A 12,111-nucleotide genomic window follows, 5' to 3' on the forward strand; every position below is an offset into this window, starting at 1 on the left:
GACCATACGCTGCAGGGAACTAGAGTGGAGCCCATGAAAACACAGACTTAAACAGAGCAGAAATGTCCTATTTGTTAAGTATTATATGCTTACTATTAATTTCAAACAAACTAGGTAAATATGTAATTTTACTATCGCAGATGCCATTCCCTTTACTCCGTTCCAGCCATTATTATGAGCCGTCCTCCCTTCAGCAGGAAGCAAAGCATCCCCAAACCATCACACGACCACCACCATGCTTGACCGTTGGTGAGGCGACCATCTCTGTCGGTGTCATCTTGATGGCCACCAAGGTTTCTTCATGCAACTGAAAAAAACATCTCTCTGGTCAGAAGAAGGGCGGGGGTGTATGCCTTATGATTAACGACTCATGGTGTAATCACAACAATATACGGGAACTCAAGTCCTTTTGTTCACCTGATCTAGAATTCCTTACAATCAAATGCCGACTGCATTATCTTCCAAGAGAATTATCTTCTATTATAGTCACAGCCGTGCAGATACCTCGTCGGCACTGAAAGAACTTCACTGGACTCTATGTAAACTGTAAACCATACATCCCGAGGCGGCATTTATTGTAGCTGGGGATTTAACCTCTCTGGGGTAGGTGGGGCACTTAATAGCCAGGGAAAATGTAGAGCGCCAACTTCAAATACATTTCTATAAAACCTTTCATAAAACTTTCAAAGAGAATTATCTTCTATTATAGTCACAGCCGTGCAGATACCTCGTCGGCCCTGAAAGAACTTCACTGGACTCTATGTAAACTGTAAACCATACATCCCGAGGCTGCATTTATTGTAGCTGGGGATTTAACCTCTCTGGGGTAGGTGGGACACTTAATAGCCAGGGAAAATGTAGAGCACCAACTTCAAATACATTTCTATAAAATTACACAAGCAAGATAGCAAATTAAAGCTACACTCGTTATGAATCGAGCCAACATGTCAGATTTCAAAAAGGCTTTCCAGTGAAAGCATAAGATGCTATTATCTGATGATAGCACAACAGTAAACAATGAGAGCAGCATATTTCAACTCTGCAGGCGTTACACAAAACGCAGAAATAAAATATAAATCATGCCTGACCTTTGACGAGCTTTCTTTGTTGGCACTCCTATATGTCCCATAAACATCACAAATGGTCATTTTGTTTGATTAATTCCGTCGATACACAGTGGGGAGAACAAGTATTTGATACACTGCCGATTTTGCAGGTTTTCCTACTTACAAAGCATGTAGAGGTCTGTAATTTTTATCATTGGTAAACTTCAACTGTGAGAGACGGAATCTAAAACAAAAATCCATAAAATCATATTGTATGATTTTAAGTAATTAATTTCCATTTTCAAAAAAAGAAAATGTGAATGTTTGTCCTCGGGGTTTCGCCTGCTAAATAAGTTATGTTATACTCACAGACATTATTCAAACAGTTTTAGAAACTTCAGAGTGTTTACTATTCAATACTAATAATAATATGCATATGTTAGGATCTGGGACAGAGTAGGAGGCAGTTCAGTTTGGGCACGCTATTTATCCAAAAGTGAAAATGCTGCCCCCTGCCCGAAACAGGTTAAACCAAGTTAACCTGAGAACAAGACTTCCTACATTTTATCAGCATATCGAATGCGCAATCCGGGCTCGCAAAACCCTGGATCATTGTTATTGAAAATTCCACACCGCATACAAAGCCCACCCCGCCTCCTTTCGGAAAATCTGATCATGACTCCATGTTTCTGCTCCCAGACAAAAAGCTAAAAAAGGTCCGACCAATTTGATTCCACGCTTCAAGATTGCTTCGATCACGTGGACTGGGATATGTTCCGTATTGCGTCAAACAACAACATTGACGAATACGCTGAATCGGTGAGCGAGATTATTAGCAAGTGCATCAGTGATGTTGTAACCACAGCGACTATAAAAACCTTCCCAAAACAGAAACCGTGGATTGATGGCAGCATTCGCGCAAAACTGAAAGGACGAACCACGACTTTTAATAGGGCAAGGCGACCGGAAACATGTCCGAATACAAACAGTGTAGCTATTCCCCCCGCAAGGCAATGAAACAAGCTAAGCGTCAGTATAAAAACAAAGTAGAGTCGCAATTCAACGGCTCAGACACGAGAGGTATGTGGCAGGGGTCTACAGTCAATCACGGACTACAAAAAGATAACCAGCCCCGTCGCGGACCACAATGTCTTGCTCCAAGACAAACTAAACAACTTCTTTGCACGCTTTGAGGACAATACGTTGCCACCAACACTCTCCACTACCAAAACCTGCAGGCTCTCCTTTCTCGCAGCCAATGTGAGTAAAACATTTAACCTGTTGCCTCTACTTGGGACGCTTGCGTCCCAACTAGAGCTCTGGAAATGCAAATGCGCTACGCTAAATGCTAATAGTATTAGTTAAAACTCAAAAGTTCATTAAAATACACATGCAGGGTATCAAATTAAAGCTACACTCGTTGTGAATCCAGGCAACAAGTCCGATTTTTAAAATGCTTTTCGGCGACAGCATGAGAAGCTATTATCTGATAGCATGCACCAATACACTACAACAGAAAAGCACAGCAGGGGACGTAAACAAAATAATTAGCATTTCGGCGTTACACAAACCGCACAATAAAATAGAAAACAGTCATTACCTTTCACCATCTTCTTTGTTGGCACTCCTAGATGTCCCATAAACACTATTGGGTCTTTATTTCGATTAAATCGGGCCATATAAAGCCAAGATATCGTTATATGTAGACTGTGTGATAAACGAAAAAAACAGCGATTTCACAACGTAACGTCATTTTTTAAAATTCAAAAAGTAGACGATAAACTTTCACAAAACACTTCGAAATACGTTTGTAATGCTACTTTAGGTATTAGTAAACGTTAATAAGCGATAAAAATCATCCGTAGGCGATGTAAATATCATTAGCTGTCGTCTTGGAAAAAATTTCAGGAGAGAGCTCTTCCGGAATGATCTGGGCGGAGACCGGAGGTAAGCGGTGCCCCTCTTTCGGTTCAACCAAGAATCAAAGATGTTTAAATTCACAAGACTCTCGACAACACGGGGATGCTGTGGGAGTTGAATGCTCGGTCTTATCTAATTCGGCTCACTGTTAACAATTGCTGGAAGTGGCGCAAGGATATTTATTTCCATTTTCTGTGATCAGGTTTTCCTGCGCTTTCCGATGTAACGCACGTTATGTAATAGCCACAGTCGTGATTTAACCAGTTTTAAAAACGTCCGAGGGTTTCCTATCCACACATTCTAACCATATGAACGTACTATATTCCTGGCATGAGTAGCAGGGCGCTGAAATGTTGCGCGATTTTTAACAAAATGTTCAAAAAAGTAGAGGGTCGACTGAAGAGGTTAAAACCTGTTAGAGCTACTAGTTCCCCTTTGGGAACTCCCAAAGGGGAACTAGTAACGCTATTTCTGAGTTTTCTAACACCTCTCCTTCTTTGGAATATGGCTGGATGTTTTTCTGTAACTAGAGCTGACCTAACATAATCGCAAGGTGTGCTTTCGAAGTAAAGCCATTTTGAAATCTGATACAGCGGTTGCATTATCTATATTTCCATGCATAACACTTGTATCTTTTATCAATGTTTATTATGAGTATTTCTGTAATTTGATGTGGCTCTCTGCACTTTCACCGGATGTTTGCAATGCATTTCTGATCATAACACACCAATTTCAAATTAGGTTTTTGGACATAAAGATAAACTTGACCTGTATGCTCTCGTTGACTGGTCCCTGACCTCAATCTCATAGAAACGTGTGCAAGCGTGTTCAGTCAGAAAAAGAGGACAAGGCACTGAAGCAGATGTTACGGGAAGTGCAACCCTACCTACCCTCTTCCTCCGACACTCACAGAGACAGTTGTTGATGCGGCTAGCGAGAGAGATGAGGTCATCAAGTCCATCAGGCTCATCCCTCGACACCAACACATCCTTGAGGGTCTCACTGAGCGTGTTCCGGAATGCTCCCTGAAGGGCCTCCTCATTCCAGCTGCTCTCAGCGGCAAGGGTGTGAAACTCATATGCCATCTCAGCAACACTATGGGGGCATTGACGGAGGAACAGGAGTCATTTAGCGGCATTCTTACCGCAGACCGGGTGGTCAAAGACTTTGTTCATCTCCTCCGTGAATCTGAAGCAGGACAAGCAGATGGGGGACTGTTTCTCCAATACCACCGTGGCCCAGGAAAGCGCTGTTCCACAGAGGCAGCAAATCAGAAAGGAAATTGTGGCCCGTTCGCTGGCATAAGAGTAGGGCTGATGCTCAAATACTAGTGAGCATTGTACCAAAAAGGCTCTGCAATCTCCGAGGTTGCCATCGTAACGCTCGGGAGTCGAAACAAACGGCTCCCGGAGTGGAGGAGTAGGACTTGGAACTGGTTGTGAGCTCTGGGCGAATGGTCGGCCCTGTAGGTTAGACAGGCTCTGTGAAAACTTCTTGATGTGCTCCAGAAGGGTCTTCAGGACTTGGTAATGTTTCTCGAGCAGGCCGCCTTGGCCGATGAGGGAATGGTGGAGAGTAGCAGAGTCTGCTGAGTTCATCTCTTTGACCAGATCATACTGTTACACGGAGTGGAACAGGGGAAACCAAGAGAAGACTCAGACGAGGAGACTGGGATGAAGTAACCAAGGTACATATTGAATCACAGGGGGGAGATGGAGTGAATTCAAACAAAAGTATTATAAATATTTTACTTTCATAAAATCACAAGTATAATAGATCAAAATAAAGCTTAACTTCTTGTTAATCCAGCAGCTGTATCAGATTTCAAAAAGGCCTTATTGCAGAAGCAAACCATGCGATTATCTGAGGACAGCGCCCCGCATACAAAACCATTGAAAACATATTTCAACCAGGCAGGTGCGACACGAAAGTCAGAATTAGCGATATAATAAAAGCCTTACCTTTGATCTTCTTCTGTTGGCACCTCAAAAGGTCCCAGTTACATCACAAATGGTCCTTTTGTTTGATAATGTCCTATTTGGACATAAATGTTTTCGACCTGAAGATCTCTGACTTCATGATTTTTCCCGGTTATCTTGAAAGCACCAAGAGAGTATAACAAAATCAAAAACAGCTAATTAAAAACATTGACAGGTCAGGGAATCAGTCTCAAGATCATTCATCAGTGATTTAAAAATACCAATTGGGACAAGTTCTTCCAGTTTAAAAATATTTTGTAAGGCGTTCCAAGATGATGGCGCAGAGTACATGAAAGCCCTTTTACCTAATTCAGTTCGGACATTTGGAACAGTTAGCAGGATAAAATCCAGCGAACGAAGAGAGTATCCGCCACATTTCTGAACAATAAAAATGCCCAAATAAAAAGTTAGTAAACCCAAAATGGCTTTGTAAATAAAAGTATACCAGTGACTGAGCCTACGAGTGACTAGAGAAGGCCAGCCAACCCTGGTATACAAAGTGCAGTGGTGTGTAAGATTAAGGACAGCTTTTGTATGCTAGCAATATAGTGTTTGGAGAGGGAGTAGGGAGAATGAGGGAGTGGAGATGATTGACTGGGGAGGTGGGTGAGATACTGTAAACACAATTGCATAATGGAATATTATTTGATCTGTGCGTGAACTGTATGTCCAATTGCAAAAAACCTTGTTCAGTAATCATCTCATTTGTTAGCTGGCGGTGAACTATATGGCCAATGAGGACAGCAGTGTTGATCAGATGGACAAATATCTTCATATACCATTTGGTGGTTTTCTGAGTGCGTGCAGCAAAGCTGATTACCATGTCCAACTTGTCATGACACTGCCACCATTTTGCGATTATAGTCAAGCACACAGTCAGTCTGGTTTTATCTTTCTCTCTCCCATCAGGTGATTCACCTTCCCTGTGACTCTCTCTTCTCATGTAGCTCCAAGGCATAGCAATTGGTCTCCTCCACTACACAACATGACCAAAGGTTTGTGGAATTTTGGAAATAGAACTGATTTATGAGAGTTATTTGACATAAGAAAGTGTAATAGAAATGGCAGAATATGCTCTTATAGAAATCAAAATGTTTTACCTGCATGTGACTCTGAAGGAGAATTTGACAAAGTAAAGTTACAAGATGCACCCATCTCTTTATGTACAATTTGACAATTGATAGGCCTAATACTGTCATTCATCAGATAATTGTCCATTTAATCTTGTCTATAGGCTAATTCTTATTATGTGTGAAATTAGTTTCACAATAGTTTAGGTGTAGTTTGGATGGGCCGGCTGTGGAGGCTGACTGCCATCGTTTGTTTCCCGCTCATCAAGTTGGACAGAGTCAAGGATATGTTTTGCGTTATTCTAGAGACCTACTGCAACACATAGCATGTTTTCATTTTCTTTACAATACATTTGATTAGCAATAGAGTTACCCGCATGGCGCACTGTCAAATTATTAACATGAGCGCCAATGCTGATAAATAGGCATAACACAAGTCCATGATTACACTGTTGTTCTAAATAAAATTGACCTCTTCACCCTCATCTTTCAGTTAGGCCTAATTTTTTGTTGTTGTGAAATAACAATTATCGCCCATTCCATCCATTTGTAATTCATTCAGTGGGCTGTGGACAGTGGACAGTCAAGGATATGTTTTTATTAATCGAAAGGCCTGCTGCAACATGTAGCATGTTTTCGTTTCCCTTACAATGCATTTGATTAGTAATAGAGATATAGTAAATAAAACAGTCCCATAATAGCTTATTTTTACAAAGTAAAACATAAAAGAGAATGGTTTCAACCCCCAAGGCGAACATCAAATGATTTCCTGCTGATAAAGAGGCATAACACAAACTCATCATTACACTATTGTCTTTCTTAATTAAATCAAACTCTTCACCCTCCTTATCAATCAGTTAGGCGTAATTTAAAATTATATTGTGAAGTAACGTGCACAATTATCGTCCATTCATCCATTTGTTATTCATTCAGTTAGGAGAGAGAGAGGCACATTAGAGCCTGGCTGGGTACCTACATCCTACAGCATATTATCTTGGCGGGTTAAGTTATGAATAGGTGTGGAAAAAAAACTGGTAAAAAGGCTCTAAATAGTTTTCTGTTTGTGATTAAAACAGTCTGACTACGGAGCAGTGTAAAATACAAACATTTAAGAAAAGTCAGAGAAGGAGCATGACAGTTTTTATTATTTACATTTTTTTACAAAATCAAACATTGTTGGCCGTTGGCCTATGGTGGTTTTAGTGTTAATGCTAACCCTGACCCTAACAGTAACCCGAACTCAGATTAATGTCTACATGACGGCTCAACCCTTAACCTTGCCTCAACCCTAACCCTAACTTTTTATCCACTAACCCTGGAAATAACCCAAATTAACAAATCATTAATTCACCCCCCCCCCCCCCCCAAAACACACACTACCTTGAAGCCTAACATAGAATTTAATGTGATTTTGAGGGACATCGGCAGAACGGTTGAGGCTAAAAACAAAATTCAGGTATTGCATCATGCAACAGACGCTTCCGAAGAATGCAAGCCTGCACCTGACCATGTGAGAGAAGAGCCCTGTGTTGAGGTTCTGCTTAATGTGGCAGCAGGAAATGGCTTAATTCATCCTCAACATGGTGCTTCATTCTTCTCTCTAGTTTAGGGATAAAGCAACTTGAAGCATTTTGTGCCTTTGGGCGAGGGGAGGATGTATGTACAAACTTAGGGGGGAAAAAATTATTTACCAACTAGATAGCTATAGTAGTTGTAGTCTTCAAGAAGCAAGGAAAACAGCCTCCAAATCTGACAGTTGTGTCCCAACTAAATGCTGTGGAGGAAAGAGGAACAAATCTTCAAGGCAAAAGGCTTGAGTCTCAGAGAGGTGGTTGTGGAGGTGCAAAAGAACACTATATGGGAAAATGCATATGACTTGGTCTTCAGATGTCCGGAGAGCCAGTTGGGGAAGACAGGGAGGCTCCAGTGTTGAGCATCAGCGGGGTGGAGATATTGTTTCCTAACCTCACCACCTGGGAGCGGCCTGTCAGGAAGTCCAGGACCCAGTTGCACTGGGCAGGGTCGAGAACCAGGGTCTCGAGCTTAATGACGAGTTTGGAGGGTACTATGGTGTTAAATACTGAGCTGTAGTCGATGAACAGTATTCTCACAGGTATTCCTCTTGTCCAGATGGGTTAGGGCATTGTGCAGTGTGATTGCGATTGCATCATCTGTGGACCTATTGGGTTGGTAAGCAAATTGGAGTGGGTCTAGGGTGTCAGGTAGGGTGGAGGTGATATGGTCGTTGACTAGTCTCTCAAAGCACTTCATGATGACGGAAGTGAGTGCTACGGGGCGATAGTCATTTAGCCCATCTGGACTGGCAGCCTTGCGAGGGTTAATACGTTTAACTTTGATGATCTTGATCGGAATGCACTCCCAGGAATCCCAGTTCCACAATAAATGTTTGTTTTGTTTGATAAAGTCCACAATTTATGTCCAAATACCTCCTTTTTGTTTGTGCGTGTAGCCCAGTAATCCAAATGCATAATGCGCGATCACTTGTTCAGACGAAATGTCAAAAAAGTTCTATTACAGTTTGTATAAAAATGTCAAACGATGTATAGCATTCAATCTTTAGGGTGTTTTTAACATAAATCTTCAATAATGTTCCGGAGAATTCCTATGTCTTTAGAAATGCTATGGAACGCAGCTACCTCTCACCGGGGCGCGCGTGATCAGATCATGGCACTCTGCCAGACCTCTGGCTCTCATTCTCTCCTCCTTCACAGTAGAAGCCTCAAACAAGGTTCTAAAGACTGTTGACATCTAGTGGAAGCCTTAGGAAGTGCAATATGACCCCAGAGACACTGTATATTCGATAGGCAATGACTGGAAAAACTACAAACCTCAGATTTCCCACTTCCTGGTTTGATTTTTTCTCAGGTTTTTGCCTGCCGTATGAGTTCTGTCATACTCACAGACATCATTCAAACAGTTTTAGAAACATCAGAGTGTTTTCTATCCAAATCTACTAATTATATGCATAGTCCCAAAGAAGTTAACACAGTGTCCAAAGAAGGACCAGATGTATACAGAATGGTGTCGTCTGCGTAGAGGTGGATCCAAGAATCACCCGCAGCAAGAGCGACATCATTGGTATATACAGAGAAGAGAGTCGGCCTAAGATTTGAACCCTGTGGCACCCCCCACAGAGATTTTCCAGAGGTTCGAACAACAGGCCATCCGATTTGACACACTGAACTCTATCTGAGAAGTAGTTAATGAACCAGTCGAGGTAGTCATTAGAGACACCAAGGCTGCTGAGTCTGCCGATAAGAATACGGTGATTGACAGAGTCGAAAGCCTTGGCCAGGAAGACGGCTGCACAGTACTCTTTTATCGATGGCGGTTATGATATCGTTTAGGACCTTGAGCGTGGCTGAGGTGCACCCATTATAGCTAAACAGTTCTCTTTTTGTTTCATCAGACCAGAGGACATTTCTCCAAAAAGTACGATATTTGTCCGTATGTGCAGTTGCAAATGGTAGTCTGGATTTTTTTATGGTAGTTTTGGAGCATTGGCTTCTTCCTTGCTGAGTGGCCTTTCAAGTTATGTCGATATAGAACTCGTTTTACTGTAGATTTAGATACTTTTGTACCTGTTTCCTCCAGCATCTTCACAAGGTCCTTTGCTTTTGTTCTGGGATTGATTTTCACTTTTCGCACCAAAGTACATTCATCTCTAGGAGAGCGGTGTGCCGGATGCGTGGTCCCATGGTCTTTATACTTGCGTACTATTGTTTGTACAGATGAACATGGTACCTTCAGGCGTGAGTGAACCAGACTTGTGGAGGTCTACAATTTTCTTTCTGAGGTCTTGGCTGATTTCCTTTGATTTTCCCATGATGTCGATTAAATAGGCACTGAGTTTGAAGATAGGCCTTGAAATGCATCCACAGGTACACCTCCAATTGACTCAAATGATGTCAATTAGCCTATCAGAAGCTTCTAAAGCCATGACATTTTCTGGAATTTTCCAAGCTGTTTAAAAGCACAGTCAACTTATTGTATACACACTTCCGACCTACTGGAATTGTGATACAGTGAATTATAATTGAAATCATCTGTCTTTAAATAATTGTTGGAAAAAATACTTAGTCCTAACTGACTTGCCAAAACTATAGTTTGTTTAACAAGAAATTTGTGTATTTGCTGAAAAACGAGTTTAAATGATTCTAACCTAAGTGTATGTAAACTTCCGACTTCAAATGTAAGTGCCAATTGGTTGATGATCATCTTGTCACATTGATTGGAAATGTTTTGACAAAAGCATCAACCCTGTGACACTCATCTTTTCCCATTGAATGCAATATGTATTCATCAATTGGTTGACACTCATCTTTTCCCATTGGCTGCGATGCATTTACATAAGGATCAATCTTAGAAGACTCATTGTTTCCCATCGAATGCAATATAGTGACATAAGCATTAATTGGTTGACACCTATCTTTTCCCATTAACATTAGCATCAAGTGGTTGATGCCTTTTTTGCAAAAACATGACAGGATAACTTTTTCTTATGAAATGTTGAGCATGAGGAGGAGGCTGACAGCTGCATGTCCAGGGTCTTCTGGAGGTCTGGTTGTGCCTGGATGATCTCATGAAGGATTGTTTGTTTTGTATCATCAAGGTGAACTGTAACTACAATATCATGACATTGTGTCTGAGGGGTCACAACTACCATTCAGGCACATCTGAATGAATTTACACTCCCTAGTCAAATCTTATTTTAAGCCTAAACTTCCACGTAGAGACCATTCGCTTACATTAAAAAAGGCAATGTGTCTAATCTGTCCATATTTCCAGTACAGACTTTCAGTTTCAGTAACTGGTCAAAGGCTGTTAGTGCTAATGATCGTCTAACATCTGGTTTCATATCAGCGTGAAGCTGGATCTTCCTTCACCTCCAGCTCTGGCAGGATGAGCCTGGATCAGCTTATAGGAGTGTTATAGGAGTGTAGAAGCAATGTGCCCTCTCTCCCCTGACCTGGATTATCTTCCCCCCCTATATTCCTCCTTCCCTCTCCTCCACTCCACTCCTCTTCTCCTTCATCAGTTTGTGATCTACGTAGAAATTCCCTCCACCTCTTTGAACGTATGATTTATTTAATTTAGAGGAGAGAGAGATGATGAATAAACCGCTTAAGGAAAAAGGTATGTGTCCTATTAATAAATAATTAGCTTGGGGGGAGAAATAAAAATAACATTTGAATCTTTTCAGGAAACTAGGCATATGTCAGTCGTCAGTACTCCACAGGAGTGCCATTTGAATGCAAACTTTAAAAAGAAATCTAAATGTATTTTTTGGAAGAAATGCCTTCTGGAACATGTGAAGTTACATGTGCTTTAATAACAAACTTGTATGCCATCTGTAAATATGAATAAAATTGTTAAATTACAACAGCAACCTTCCCTCTAGCCATGATTGGCTGAGATAATGTATGGACTGGACATGCCGAGAGATGTGTTTGGATTGGTCTCCCAAGTAACACGCTTCTGTCTATAATATGAGCTGGTCAGTCTGTGTAAGTAATACTTAATAACACTGCTTTCTTGAAAGATATCACGCAGTAGAACTGCATAAGTGATGCACTCCATTTTCTGGAGGATCGAGTTTTGAAATCAGTGGAATTAGATTATGATAGCTAAGGAGATGGAGACAATTCTAGCATTTGCTTGCAAATATGCAGACGGAGTCAATAAGAGAACACACAGAAGGCTGTTGTATAAAACATCTGTCTCCGGATTACGTCGTCAAAACTAAAGGCAACCATAGCATCCGTGACAGAGAAGGAGAAGCGCCCAAACATGTATACAAGTAAGAGAGTCTAGCTAGCTATATTCTTAGATAGTACACACTTCTAATTTAGTCAGAAAGTAATTTTCATTTCAAGTTAAAGTGTACTGTTAGCTAGCTAGCTGGCTAGCTGTAAAATGTATAATCTGTGTAGTAGTATTATTCGTATCACAGAGCAATTTGCATTGCTAGTTATAGCCTAATGTTAGCTAACATTGAACCTGTTTGGTAAGCTACCTGCAGATTCATATAGAGTAGTAACATTATGAGTTGGGATTATGGTTCATTGTTTACCT

This window comes from Oncorhynchus nerka, linkage group LG25 (genome assembly GCF_034236695.1).
Source record: "Oncorhynchus nerka isolate Pitt River linkage group LG25, Oner_Uvic_2.0, whole genome shotgun sequence".
Lineage (NCBI taxonomy): Eukaryota > Metazoa > Chordata > Actinopteri > Salmoniformes > Salmonidae > Oncorhynchus > Oncorhynchus nerka.